Raw genomic sequence first — 16,278 nt, forward strand, 5'->3', positions numbered from 1 at the left:
TGTAATTCTATAAAATGAACTTCTGGATCTCAGTTATCACTGTTATTATTTCTAATTCTTAGGAAAAAAAGGTGTTAAACACTGGTCATTTGAAATAATGCTATGCACTCCAGGTGCAAAGTAGAAGACCTCTGCAAATTTCTGGAGCATTTTATTATCTTTCAAAGTCTCACTTTATCACAACATGGACTGAAATATCTTCTAGAGAAGATAATGTGTTCACATGAAAGTGCTAAAATAAGCTTTTATATAAACAAGTACAAATCTATACAAAACCCAAACTGCAAACTTGAGCAAACTTGAGTGCCATGAGCAGTTTTCTGGGAATACAGTAAGTTAGAACAGGAAGGAAAACCTAATGAATTCAAGGGAAAATCAGTATCAGATAAGTGAGGATTCCTAAGCCATTTTTTTTTTTTGTCTTGAATTACCTTTTATCCTAATGAAAGCACACCATCATAAACTATCAAGAATATTGTTACTATGGCGTCAAAATGGGAACATTCAGTAGTGAAATATGAAGAAAATAAAAGTTGTTAAGGGATAATAACCCCATTGTTATACATATGAGACCAAAAATAAATAAAATTAAAAACAAACAAACAAACAAACATACAAAAAGAAACGAAACCACCCAAAGTCCCTACTCTTTCAGACTGATGTGAAAACTACTATTTTTTTACTATTGAACTTTTTATTGCAAAGGAACAGAATTCCACTGATAATGCTGAGGCAACAGTTTTTAAACATAAATTTTCCACATTCTCCTTTGTCTCTCTCTTACTGTCACTGTCCCCATGGGGGAAGATGTTTTAAGCTGCTCTGTGACTCATTTTTATTAACTAGGCCTCAGATACACAGTGTTTAAATAAAGGCTTTCCCTTCCCTTCCCTTCCCTTCCCTTCTTCCCTTCCCTTCCCTTCTTCCCTTCCCTTCCCTTCCCTTCCCTTCCCTTCCCTTCCCTTCCCTTCCCTTCCCTTCCCTTCCCTTCCCTTCCCTTCCCTTCCCTTCCCTTCCCTTCCCTTCCCTTCCCTTCCCTTCCCTTCCCTTCCCTTCCCTTCCCTTCCCTTCCCTTCCCTTCCCTTCCCTTCCCTTCCCTTCCCTTCCCTTCCCTTCCCTTCCCTTCCCTTCCCGCTTCCTCTTCCTCTTCCTCTTCCTCTTTTTTCTTTCTCTTTTTTCTTTTCTTCTCTTTTCTTCTCTCTCTCTATTTTTCCTGCTGTATGTGTCGCACTGGTTTGCTGTTTGTTATTCTTTTGCAAGGTGTTGATAGTAAGTCACAAGACCTTTTTTGAGTTACAACGAATAAACCAGCTGGCCTCAGGATTGGTATTAGGGAAGCTCAACCTGATATAGCATAAGATCACAGGCTAGGTGAATAACTGACCTTACAACAAGAATTTTAATATTGCAATCAGAGTTATGAGTGATGAGGGTTTTGAAAACAGCTTTTAAGAGAAAACGTGAAATCTCTGGAACTGCTATCAGGTATATACATGATGACAATACATAGCATAACCAAAACCATGGCATAATAAAGGGACAGCAGTTCATTAACATTGATTTTAATTAATGATCTGTGATATGTAACCATTAACTACAGATCAAATTCAAATGTAGTAGCAAAGGTAGTGAAAGGGAATGTTTCAACCTGAGTTTAGGTTAGGAATACACAAATCATGAGGAAGACACTATTTTTGAAGAAAACTCTCCAAACACAAACTAATCTCTATAGTCATATTTTTCAAGCATCTGCACAATTTACCCGCTGAAGTAATGCAAATACAATATATTTATATTGTTGTTTTTTTTTTTCCTCAGGCTACAATCTATTATTTTCATTTTAATTTGTTACAAAATCTCCCTGATATAGTTTGTTCTCCTCAAAAGCGATAACTTCTTTGCATTACACCTAATCTGAAAGTCAAACCATACCAAACTAGCATTCTGTATTGTGATAAAGTTTAACTGACAGTATATTAACTAATAAAGTTCACCATATAATTACATAATATGATTATATTACTGTTATTATCATTTTTTAAAAATTCTAATTTACTAATACAAGTTATTAAAAGTCAGAGAATTAATACACGAGTAAACTGAAATGTAAGACTGATCTTGGCAAACTGCATGATAAAATTCCACTAAGTTAATTGGGAGAAAAGTAATGGTTGCAGAAACAATATATATTATGTGTCTGAAGATGCTAAAATGCAGCTAAAGAATTTTTCAGATGTGCTAAATTCAGTTTCTGACCTAACCATCAGTACTTAAGTTGCTCAACTATGTCATTGCTATAAAAGATGAAACAAATTCATTGTGAATGACTGCATCAGAAGGAGAACAGTGTGTGCCTTTTGTATATGATTAATCTATTGAATGGAACAGTTTAATGGAGAATTCTGAATAATTAATTAGGTGTAAACTTTACTTATTTCATTTGGTGACTTAAATCTCTATAAATCATTGCAAAATTCACTTTCTATGGATTTGCATTGTGGTCTGAATGTCACAAAGTATGTGCTATCTCCATATAAATATTTGGCAGGCAACATCTGTATTTTTTGATGTACTGATTTACATTATTGATTTTTTTTTCTGATCAATATTACAGTAAGAATACAATAATTTATAAATAAAGTCAACCTTACATAAGTTGTTCTACTACCAAAATATTACATATATTTAACTATGTTTTCATATGTATATTATCGTGTGACGGTTCTATAGGGTAAAGATATGTTCACGCTTAAATGCAGTTTTAAAGGAAGCAGAATTAACTGAAGTAATTTTACTTCTAAGGATTCTGTAATACAAATGTCTTTCAATGGTCTGCAGATCCAATATGCTCAGTGTACAAGTAATGTTATCAATATGTATGGTGTTGAATCTCTATAGCTTTAAACTCTTGCTAAGATCTGAAAAAGTAAGTTGTGCTATGATCTCTGTTAACATTGGTGGTGACCCAAGTGCATTATCAACTGACAACGCCTCTTGTACATACTTCATAATGAACTGTAGTGGGAGTAGAGTTCAGTGATCACCCACAAACACTATGTTGCTGAATCATGAATAGATCCAAGGTGATTTTGCCAAAGAAAAACATCCTAAAATACTCTTCCTTAGTTCAAACAAAGGAAAAAGAGAAGAAAATTTCTCCTGTAGTGTTTCAGAGAGCTCCCAGAGCTCCTAGATACCATATTTAGTCAAAATAGGGATTCATTTTAAAATGTCAGTTATTCCTCGCTTTTAGAAACTATATTTCTTTAGCTACATGTTACTTGCAGCATTCATGTAAAAAAGCTGATATCCATTATCCAGCTTGTAGAAATTAAAGGCAAAGTGCCACAAAGGGAGACTGATACTTTTCTAGGTTATTGATTGATTTTTGTCTTGGGTCTCAGGGAGAAGTTGAAAGAAAGACAAAATTCTGTGAAACTCCAGCAAATAATAGTATTTCCTTCACTTTCTCAAAAACTGAAAATACATTTATGCTTTCCAGTTGAATTAGTTCAAAACATCTATATACACATGTGTAAAAATACATGTTATATATTTAGATAACTGATGCAAAGGAATACAAAAACCAATATGAACACTCACATATTTAGGTTGTATATTGATGCTATGAACGTAAGCAAGTTCATGCACTTACATGAAACAAGGTAAATGTAATCATGCCAAATTAACCTATCATAAAATGGAAACAGAAAAATTATTTGAGTAAAAGACCACAGAGGGAGCCTGTTCTCCCTGCTCTGCACATGTTCTGAAGTCTGTCTATGTATAAGATAATAAAAAGAGAGAAGTTTTCATTTTTTGCTGGGAAAATAAAGGTACAACGCTAGGCTGACTGCCATCCATTAGTTTTTCTAGTGACTTCACTCAGTGCCAGCGTTCCACCTTCAAAATGGGCTTTTCATAAATACTCTGAGTCAGAATAACTTTGTTCCCAGTGAGGCAGAGGAGAATTTTGCTGTTATTTTCAAGGGTTAGAAAGCAGCCATCATCAATTTTTGATCAATGCTGTAGAAAATCCCATCTAAAACATATACCTTTTTTCCTTCATTCTCAATTCTGAATAATCATACTGTTGTTACAATGTACAAACTAATGGTTCAAAAGACAGAGGTTTTTCAGACTCATAATAATTTCAGCAGTAGCAGCATAGGTCTTTCATACATTGCCCAGCTGTTCATTTGTAATAATTGTGGGCAATGGGCTTGGGAAGTCTCTCTGCTTTTTCAGACTCTTGAGAATGTCAATAGGAGCACTTGTTTTGATGTGAACATCTGTGCCAGACTAAGAAAAGCTAGCCTAAAGATGTTGAGTGGCCATCAGATGGTAAAAATGGCTTTTAGCCACTTCTGACCTTATCAAGATTAATCTCTGCCAAGTGAACGATTTTACAACTTCTTTCCAGTGTTTCACAAAGTCTGATCTCTAATTCATTCATAAAGGTTATCTATAATTTTTTAACTTTCTGTGCTCTGAGAGAGACTTTATTCCATTCCAGGTCTTTTTTTTTTTTTTCCCACTGAATAATTGCAACACTCTTCCCTGTGTACTCTCTAGTTCTTCTGAAACATTGTGTATAGTCTGTAAAGGATTTAAGAACTCCTAAGCCAAAACTTCCATCCTACGAAGGCAGAAATAATCCCTTCAAAATTTGAGTAACTTCAAACCCTTCAGTCTGACAATAGCAAAAGCAGCAGCAGCAATGTTAACTACAGCTTTGAAACTAAAGCTGTTATTTTTTTTTCCCCAAAATTTATAGCTTGAAATTTTGAAATATATTACCATTTTCCTCCCAGAAGCTTCACTGTCAGTTACTAAGTAAAACCATGATTAATCACAAGTAGCTATAGTCATGTGCTGATTGTAATTTGGTCACACTGAACAAAAGACGAATGACATAGAATACTATTAGCAATGATGGTTTTAATGTAGACATTTATCATTGATTCAGGTTCACTTGATATGACTTTGGGATAAAAACAGGGAAAAATTGCCTTGCTGTTGAAAATTTTATTGCTTTAAATCATAATTTTGGCAGAGATGTGCAAATAAGACTGGCAGAGCTTTCTTTTCCAATTTTTTCCTCTTCTAAAAGGCAGAATTACAGAGGAGGCAGAAGAACCCAGATGCAGTGCAATTAGAAAAGTGAATGCAGATTAGTTGCCATCTACCTAATAGCTAATAATAGAAGCACAATTTTTGGCAAGCTATCTATTTATAGGAATCGTTCAGCTCACCTAGCTCATCAGAATAGGTAAGATCATATAAGATAGAGATCTACATACACATTCAGCAAAGGTGTGTTTTTTTTTGCCTCCTACTAAAATCTTTCAACAGCCCTGCATAGAGCCAGGGCACTTAGACTGATGACACACTTAAGAAAATCTTCATTATCTATCTTTGTTCCAAGGTATCAGCCAGAAATACAAGGAAATTGTGAGGTTGTATGACAAGAAAAGAAGAAAAACAAAACAATTATATAAATTTCTTGTAGAAAATCAATTATGCTGCACGTGTTAAGCACCTTTTCTGTTCTCTAAGTTAACCTTAAAGTTGTAAAGGAGGCAGGAGCAACACAGCAGAGAAAAACATCTATATTTCAAAATTATTATTACACCTTGAATATGATCTAGAACTAGCTGAATTTATAAATACATACACTCTTGGAATTCAGTCCTAATTCTCCACAGGAAAAGAAATATGATATTTTACATGTAAAAGTATAGAAAATCAAATATTTGTCACTCTTGCTTAGGTTTGTACACTAGGGGTGGAATCTAGAAAGTTCATTTGTGACTGCAGGAAGTTAAAACATAACGGTCCCATTTCAACTCAGCCATGCAGGTGCACACTGGGAAGAAGAGGTTATTGTGCAACATAAACCTGAGATACTTGATTGCACTCTCTAGGGAATTGCTTCAAGAAAATTTAAAGCAAATAGGGAGAGAGAAATAAAGAAGCTTAGTCAATGGGTTTGTAGATGTCACAGATCTGCAGGTCTAAAATACCATTTGTTGTGGTTTAACCCCAACAGGCAGCTAAGCATCATGTAGGCTGCTAATTCACTCTCCCCAGCTGGGATGGCAGAGAGAATCAGAAAGGTAAAAGTGTGAGAACTCATGGATTGAGATAAAGACTCTCTTTACTATGTAAAACACAAGCAAAGCAAATGAAGGAATTTGTTCATTGATAAGTTCACATAAGCAAGTGAATGATGTTCAGCCACTTCCAGGATAGCAGGGCTCATCATGCATAATGGTTTCTTGGGAAGACAAACACCATCCCTCCAAACATCCCCACCTTCCTTCTTCACCTCAGCTCTTATTGCTGAGCTTGATGTCACATGGTGTGGTATATCTCTTCGGTCATTCTGAGCCAGCTGTCCTGGCTGTGTCCCCTCCCAGACCCTGGTGCACCCCCAGACTACTCATTGGCAGGGCTGCATCAGAAGCAGAAAAGTCCAGAAAACTCCTTAGCTCTGTGTAAGCACTGCTCTGCAACAACTAAAAACATTGGTGTTTTATCATCACCACTTTCATCAAAAAATTCGAAAGAGAACATCATGCGAGCCTCTATGAAGAAAACTTTCCCAGTCAAAAATATGACAGGATTCAAAGACTGACTTGTAACAAATACAGCCCAAGAGGGTCTTTCCTATACTATTGTTTTGTTTTGTTCTGTGTTATTTTATATAATTAATGAGTTGCATAGCTGGATGTTATCTGCTGTGACCTGTGCTTAGAGCTCTGTGGAGACTGTCCATAGGCCAGCACGTGTGAAACTGTGGTAGTATTCATCCAGAAGAAAAAAATCTTGAAATCTTGACTGTTCAATAGCAAAGTAGGATTTTTTTCTGTAGGTGTTTTTTCTTTTTCTTTCTTTCTTTCTTTCTTTCTTTCTTTCTTTCTTTCTTTCTTTCTTTCTTTCTTTCTTTCTTTCTTTCTTTCTTTTTTATAGCATTATAGCAATGTTGAAGATGTACTCATAAAATAGTCTAATCAAGAACTATTAGTCTCTTTTTTTAGTAGGCAGGTTTTCCCCAGTTGAGTACATACTGTTTTGTTTTATTTATATACCCATTTGAATGCATTTCTACATATTATAAAGAAAACTCCTTTGTAGGACATTACTCATGGGCACATTTTTAGCTCTGAATTTATCCGTGTGATTTAGTATAGGTAGCAGAATACCTTAAGATTCCTGCAAGTTGGCACCAAAATGAATTTTCAAATTTCTTGTTACCCATTTCCTTAAGTACTCTCTTAAGATTACATGGAAAACAATTCTGTCTTGATGTATAACTCAGTTCATATAAAAATTCCAACATAAGATGACGTTAGTGAACTACACCACTATAGAACGCTGGATAATTTTGTATACAGTAAGAAAGAAGTTTCAACATTTTTATCCTTTGCATACACCTTTCTAGGATGTCAAGCTGCTTCCCTGAGCGGGTGAAGACAACTAGTTAGGCAGCCATAGCATACAGGAAGTCCTGCTTTTGTTGTTATTCCCGATACATAAATGTGTCTCAAAAAGTAAACTCAACATTTAACAAGTGATTCAAATAAATAATTCTTGAAATGTACATTGTTCTTAAAGCATGTTCTGCAAGTCTTGCATTTATGCTTTGTGCCCTGCTGTATTTCTGTATTTTTGAGATTTTAATTTTATTTTTTATTTTGGTGCAAAAAAATAAGATAAATTATTGCTATTGTTATCAGCTAATCCTTCTGAGTTTGGCATAGGAAGACTGGAGTTGCAGTTGTAAAGTATGGTTCTTTCCGATTTGTGTCTGAGGGCCATGTAGTTGGAAGTGTACTGGGAAATTTTTGCTCTTAAAACTTCATGTTAGAACTGAAGTTTAAATGGCTTCCCCACAATTAACATTTCTGTTACTGAAGTCACGCAAGAAGACCTCTAGGTTTCCATTGATGAAAATGGAGAATCATGGTGATCTTGGCAGCACTTCTGGAGACAAAACTTTCCCTCAGAATCACAAATACACCTATAACTGGCGCAGTTAGAATCAGCCGATAAACATTCAGCTACAGAATTTGCCTAGTCTTGTATCTGATTAGCAGAGAGTCAGAACAGCATTGAGGAAAAATCCCTGAACAACTTCAAGGCTCTGATGATTTACTAAAACCTTTAACAATACAGTTTATGCTTCTGTATATTTTCTCTGTCACTGCTGCAACTGTGATTTATATAAAGGGAGCCTGTGCCCGGTCTAGAAATATAGACTATGTTGTGCAATCACTTCTAAGCTGTTCTGCTTGCGGTGTACTTTGATGAATAATACTCACTTCACACAGAGAGACATTCCCAGCAATCTCAGAATTCATGAGGGAAAGGAAAAACCCTACCCTGGCTACTTCTAAAATTGTTTCTGTTTTCTGGGGAAGGTAACCACAAAATTGTGTGTGGTGGCATGTTTCTACTCTATGCTTCAGAAAAGTCTTGACTGCTGTAGGCTACTATGCTCTTGCACATTCCTAAGGCCATAACAAACGGACAAACTGTTGGCACCTATATCTTTAATACTAAAGGTCCTATTTAGATGTAAGATTAAAATAGCTCTTGTGATGACTGTTGTGTATTTAAAGTCCCTGGAATGCATTTAACTGAAAGAAGTTAGTGGTGTGATGGACAATCATTACTAACAGGTTTAACCTATACCAAAATACTCTGTTTGAGCAGGAGCATTACCTCTGCTAAACTGTCAGCTTGAAAGCCATAGAAAAGTTTGATTAACATCCTATAGACACTGGATCAGTGTCTATTCTGGCTAAGGAATATTGTAGGTTTTTTTGTTGTTGTTGTTGTTTTGTTATCCTTGCAAGCTCCTTGTACATTTGTAGCTTGAATAAAATAAACCTGACAAAGATGCAATTTAACCCCTGTAATCTCAACACTTTAATCTTCAATTTTTAACAGTGATTCCTCTTGTAATGACTATTCATTTGAAGGTGCTACTCACATCTCCAATTGCTTCATACTCTTCTCTTACTTTATGTTGAATTAATTCTTTGCCCTCAAACAATATCTATGTTTCCTTTCTTCTTATCACCTCCAAATTAGTACTGGTGGTTGATAATAGCAATTTGTTAAGGGTAGCATATTATTATTATTATTATTATTATTATTATTAAAATAATAAAATATTCATTGTGATTTTGCCCCTTTTGACAATATCTAAATCTAAGACCAACAGAACTTTTAATTTTCCTGTGCTTTAAGGGTTATATCATGGCAGTTGTGGCAAGCAAATGAATAGCTACTAGACTGTTGTGGCTGGGTGCTATAAGACACTAGAGATCTCTCCTGATGCTGAGGTTAGATTAGATATGTCATCAGATATTACTGTGTGTGGTGTTTAAGACTGGCCAGAAAAGCAGAATTCAATTTTGACAAATCATATCAATATTTATGTGCTTGGTTTTTTCCCACATTGGAAAGAAAGTGAAACCAGGTTTTCTACATCCCTGCACTATGATCCCCAGCCTACAAAACCAGTCTCCTGAAACATCGGGTTAGCAATGTCCCACCTCATTTAAGAACTGACTGATCATTAGGTTTACCTGGAAGGTATGACCACAGTCCAGTAGTGGTCAAAGTGTCTACCTTGGGAGAGAAAACTCCTGTTTAAATTCTGCTGTGGGAAGGGATTTAATCTTTGATCCTTCCTCACACTAGGTGCATGTTCTTCCTGTTGACGTCCTTGCCTCCCACCAACACCCTTTCTGTGACAGAACTACAGACTTGGTTTAACTACTGTTAAAAATTATTCTTTGAACTATGGCAGCAAAGAATCTACACAGTGGCATGCAACAAGGAGTACATTTTCACTGTGATTAAATAGACGTGGACATGCCAATGTTCATTTTCTATGTCATGAATAATGTAGTCCCCCTTCTCCTTCCTCCCCCTCTGTCTCCCACCCCCCTGCAGCTTCCATGTTCCCCTAGGGATTTTGTGGAAGATTGCTTAATCAGGTATAGGTGATTCTATTCTATAATTACGCTTTCAGCAGAGTTTCAGACTAGACGGCAAACTACGGCGCTAACACAAAGTTAGCAGATTAAGTCCCAATTATGCTCCTGTAAAGAATCACTATTTCATGAACCTCAGAGTGAAAGCTGTATGTATACAAAATGTTGTGAAACAAAAAAAAAAAAAACAACAACAAAAAAAAAAAAAAAGAGAAGAAGCATCTTCCATTCTGAAATTGCAGCTGCCTGAAAACCAGTGGGATTCTCTGTGGATGATAAATTTTACACAGTTAGAGCTTTCTGAAAACAAATCCTTTGAGAGAATCTGCTGCTGTGACTATAAAGTGTGTTAAATGATTTTTAAACCCCTTGAATTCTAAAGACATTATTTGGATCAAATAGAGTTTATTTCCACCAGTACCATTTATTCTTGTTATCTTCTTTTAAGAAATGCTCTCTTGACTTATCTCATGTTAGATAAATGTCTTTTCTTATCTAGAAATTTCTTGTTTTGAGAAGTAGAGAACTGTTACTAGAAGTGATAAAGCTGTTGTTTTAATATTAAATGTAATTATATAATGGAATCCCACAAAACCTTGTTAAAGAAAAGAGATAATTAATTAATAGCAAGAAGGAAAAGTCCAAATAATTTTATTTCTAATGGTTACTGATCATGTAACGATTTAAAAATATTTTTATATATTATTTCTTTTTTTTTTTTTTTTAAATGCTTCACATGATAGGAAAACGGATAAAGTATTTGCTGTTGCATTATTCTACTTTCTCAGTATTTGAGCATATGTAAAAATCTAGTTTTGTTCACCAGTTCCTGATTTGTATATTATGAAAAAGCTGGAAGAGGAGCATTTTCTTTAGAGGTCCCTGGATTAAGCACTCCTATATCTAAATATTCTTTGGCTCTTTGTCATTCACTGGCTTTATCAAACATTTGCACTTATAGAACAATTTGCAAACACTATTAAAATAATATCTTGCCTTATTCCCATGTGAAAGATAAATATCATGTCATATTCTTTAGAAAATATAGTTGGAGTTATGTAGGCACTCGAGAGAATATGGCAAATCAATGTTTTCTTATACATATTTGTCTGTTTTTTCTCCTTTTTGTACTTTGGCAAATGGCAGGATTATCATGTCACTTAACATATCAGTTAACATATATGCTTATGCAGACAGTTTGAACCCATTCTAAATTTATAGTTACACTATATACAGTCACAGCATGATGATCCTTGTTTTATGTTGTTGTAATCCCTTTAACATTATAATGCAATGTCAGACTAGGTTGCTCATCTTCCAGGTTCTTGAGCCATTCCCTGGCTGGCCAAGCACCTCCACTGAAAAAGAAGGAGGAAACACAGTATAATTATTGGAAGGGACAAGGCAGTTACTTTGAGGTGCAGGATACAAAAAGACTTTCTTGAACGAAGCCTCCCAGATGTTCTCATTGCTGCATCTTTCTCCACTTTGGGAAGGCTGATGAGGTTCAGTCAAGAGCAAACATCTATAAACTATGGTTTCTCCACAGATTACTGTGGATTTCTCTCATATTGTAAGCTTGTTTGCTGGACTCCCACTATTATCAAGAATATAAAGGAAATAAGGGAAGATAAAACATCTTATGCCAGACCAAAATATTTTTGTTACAATTCTGACTGTTATGTTTGACCTGCTAAATTGAATACTAAAATGGGGCCAGATAGGTCAGAAGTCCTGTTTTGCAATTCTGGCTTCTGATGTAGAAGAAATAATGGAAACTCTCTCAGTCAAATTCACAATAGCAATAACATTTAGTGAAGGATCAAGACCTCTTTCTCTAACCTTCCCTAAATCTGCAATTTCTCTTAGAAGAAATGGTAATTACTAGCCAAGATTTAAAAAGCATTTTTTATGATTTTTTTTAAGTTAGTATTTAAAAAAAAAATAGTTTTCCTATTAGTGTACATTCAATAGCAGGCTATCAATGTACTAGTATCTACCTACAGTTTTTGGTTGGTTGGTTGGTTGGTTGGTTTTCTTTTTTTTTTTTTTTCTTTTCCTTTTTGATCCATGTCAGTGTAGGTAGTCATCTCAATTGATATCTACAACATAATTAATACTCTGACAGAATCACAGAATCACAGAATGGCCGAGGTTGGAAGGGACCTCTGAAGATCATATAGTCCAACCCTCCTGCCAAGCAGGATCACCTAGAGCACATTGCACAGGATGGCATCCAGGAGGGTTTTGAATATCTCCGGAGAAGGAGACTCCACAGCCTCTCTGGGCAACCTGTTCCAATGCCCTGTCACCCTCACAGCAAAGAAGCGCCCCCTCATATTCAGCCGGAACTTCCCGTGCTTCAGTTTGCACCCATTGCTTCTCATCTTCTCACTGGGCACAACTGAAAAGAGACTGGCTCCATCCTCTTGACGCCCTCCCTTCAGATATTTATACACATTGGTGAGGTCTCCCCTCAGTCTTCTCTTTTCCAGGCTAAACTGGCCCAACTCTCAGCCTGTCCTCGTATGACAGGTGCTCCAGACCTCTAATCATGTTAGTAGCCCTCCTCTGGACTTGCTCCAGTAGCTCTGTGTCCCTCTTGTACTGGGGAGCCCAGAACTGGACACAATACTCCAGGTGTGGCCTCACCAGGACTGAGTAGAAGGGGAGGATCACCTCCCTTGGCCTGCTGGCAACACACTTCTGAATGTAGCTCAGGATACCATTGGTCTTCCTGACCATAAGGGCACATTGCTGACTCATGGTTAACTTGCTGTCCACCAGGACTCCCAGGTCCTTCTCTGCAGAGCTGCTTTCCAGCACCCCCCAGCCTGTACTGGTGCTTGTGGTTATTCCTCCCTAGGTGCAGGACCCTGCACTTGCCCTTGTTGAATTCACAAGCTTCCTCTTAGCCCAATCCTCCAGCCTGTCAAGGCCTCTCTGAATGGCAGCAAAGCCTTCTGGGGTACCAGCCACTCCTCTCAACTTTGTGTCATCAGCAAACTTGCTGACGGTGCACTCTGTTTCATCGTCCAGGTTGTTGATGAATAAATTGAACAACACTTGAACCAATACTGACCACTGGGGGACACCGCTAGCTACAGGCCTCCAACTAGACTCTGCACCACTGAGCACAACCCTCTGAGCTCTGCCATCCAGACAATTATCAATCCACCTCACTGTCCACTCATCTAGGACACACTTCCCAAGTTTGTCTGTGAGGATATTATGGGAGACAGTGTCAAAAGCCTTGCTGAAGTCAAAGTAGATCACATCCATCACTCTTCCCTCATTTATACAGCTAGTCATCTCATCATAGAAGGATATCAGACTGGTTAAACATGATTTCCCCTTGGTGAATTTATGCTGACTACTCCTGATCACTTTCTTATCCTCCACATGCTTAAAGATGACATCCAGGATGAGCTGCTCCATCACCTTTCCAAGGATGGAGGCAAGGCTGACTGGCCTGTAATTGCCTGAGTCCTTTTTGCCCTTTTTGAAGACTGATGTGACATTGGCTTTCTTCCAGCCCTGAGGCACCTCTCCTGTTCTCCACAACCTTTCAAAGATGCTGGAGAGTGGCCTAGCAATAACATCGGCCATCTCCTTCAACACTCGTGGATGCACTCCATTGGTTCCATGGATTTGTGGATATCAAATATTCTTAGATGATCTCTGACCCAATCCTCTTTGACCAAGGGAAATTCCTCCTTTCTTTGAACTTCCTCTCTTGTCTTCAGGGTCTGTGGGCTATCTGGTCCTAATATCACTGAAGTTAAAAGTTATAATTGAGCTTTAGTGCTTAATTTATAGAAAAATAGTATGAAATGGTCATTAATTTCACCAAAAATTAAACATTTCTTTTCATGAGGAAAACCAAGACATTTAATTTTTGAGTTGAGTGTTTTACTTCTCAGTTCTGCCAGCAACCCCTAAAGCTGTTATTTATTAAGTTCTTGCAGTGAGTATCCTGATCTTGCTGTAGAATCGGATTTTCTTCCACATTTCTTGCAGTAAAACAAACTCCATTCTTCTCAGCCAATAAGCTCTCTTTCCCATTCCCAGCTGCAAAGAAGATGTTTATGATTCAGGCTATTGTTGCTCGTGTGTTACACATATAGTGTTGGAAAAGGGTTATTTGTATCAGCACCAGTTTTTTTTTTTTTTTTTTCTTAGCCATACACCCACTACACAGTGACTTTACAGAATGGACAACATAAATTCCACACTCTATTTGTTTTCTGTGAGTTCCTTTGTCCCATACAAATAGAACAACAGGAACTTACACAGCACTAAAATATGACCTGTATGGTTTTATTGAAAGGTCAATTTCAATGACCATCTTCTTCTCCTTGCCCCTTAGAGGATACAAGCCTGAAGAAATGTCCTATAGGAGGAAGATGCAAGCTGAACTCAAACCCTAATTGCTTCAGGAGAAGGGAAGCATTTGAACAGATGTTATCACAGAATCACAGAATGGCTGAGGGTAGAAGGGACCTCTGGAGGTCACCTGGTCCAAACCCTGGGCTTAAGCAGGGTCACCTAGAGAAGGCTACACAGGACCATGTTCAGGTGTTTTTTGAAGATCTCCAAGGAAGAAGACTCCACAGCTCTACAGGCAACCTGTGCCAGTGCTCCATCACTGATACATTAAAAAAAGTGCTTCCTGATCATCAGACAGAATCTCTCATATTCCAGTTTGTATCCACTGACTCTTGCCCTGGCACTGGACACCTCTTAAAAGAGCATGGTTCTGTTTTCTTTGCACCCTCCCTTCAGGTATTTATATACATGGATAACATTGCCCCTGAGACCCCTCTTCTCTTGCAGCTCTCTCAGTCTCTCCTCATAGGAGAGGTGCTCCAGGCCCTTCATATCTCTGTAGGACTTCAGTGTCTCTAGGTCTCTCTTTTACTATGTGGCTCAGCATGCATCCTGATGATCAGCAGGCGCTAATCAACACTTACACAGCTCAGGATAGCTATCAAATTGGTAGGGCCCAAGAGGTGGATCTGGGAGTGAAGGAAGAGTTTTGAGTTATATGGGTAGTACATGAAGGAGAAATAAAAGACTGGTGGAAGGGTACAGGAAGCGCCATGGTGGAGGTAGGAGAGAGGGAAGGCTTGCTGTATTGCTGTGTGAACAGCAAGTACAGAAATGCAATCTTCATGAGTTACCTGCCCCCTGGATCCAACTAGAGAAAAACGACTTTCTCTAATTGGATCTATCCAGCCCTTGTAGCAGAGATGTCAGAATCTCTGGTTACATACAGTAGTAGCTCCTATGTTAGGTATGAAAAAAGTATATAACAAATGGACTTTGCATCTATTTAGTATATTACTTGTACCTATAATGAAAGCAAATGACCAAATGTGAGGAGATGATTGTAAAAGAAAACCCAACAAGGCAGAAGTGCTTGCAGGTGATGAGGGGGCAGCTGGTCGGCCAGGAAACAGATGAAATGCATTTTAATCTTTGATCATTTTATAGCTTCTCCTTGTGTACTTGGTACTACTTTTTTATGTATTCTTTCTGCCACACTGCTTTTATTTCCTCTACCAATTTATTGCCTGTGTAACAGGCACTATTGCTTAGTTACCAATTAGTCACAGCACTCATACAATTTACAGCTGCTTGTCCATGGGTAAATTTAGTTCACACCATCTTCACAGCTGTACATGGATATATTAAGAGTAAATTTGTTTTGTATAAGTATCATACAGTACATTTGATATCAAAGCTGGCTATGAATAAAAAAAAATAATAATAATTAATCCCCAAATGCTTTTTTAAAGCTTAAGGGGTAAGTTTTTAAGGACATGTGTGGGGTTCAATGAATAAATTTTTTTATTGGTAACACGATTTGGGTATTTATCTCCCCACGCAACATTTAAAACCTCTTAATAACAATAATAACAAAAAGGCCTACTAATGACATAAAAAGGAAAAAAAAAAAAAAGAACAAATTTGCAAAAATTATCTTCTCCTCCGATTTCAGGTTTAGATTACCAGAGAGTGAGTCATTTGCAGTATTTTCCAAATTCAGGTAACAAAGTATCATATTTTTACTCTATTTTGCCTTAATGGATAAATTTTAACTTCCTGTGTAACTTTGGAATAGGTCTGTTCCAATAACAGAATCTGCTTAATTCCCATGATATCATGTAGGCACTGATCTTGCAATCACATTTGCACAGATGGACTCCTGCATCCAGATCAAGCCCACATATGCCAAAGAGGCTCCACACAATGAAGGCAT

This window comes from Anser anser (genome assembly GCF_964211835.1).
Source record: "Anser anser genome assembly, chromosome: 3".
Classification (NCBI taxonomy): Eukaryota; Metazoa; Chordata; class Aves; order Anseriformes; family Anatidae; genus Anser; species Anser anser.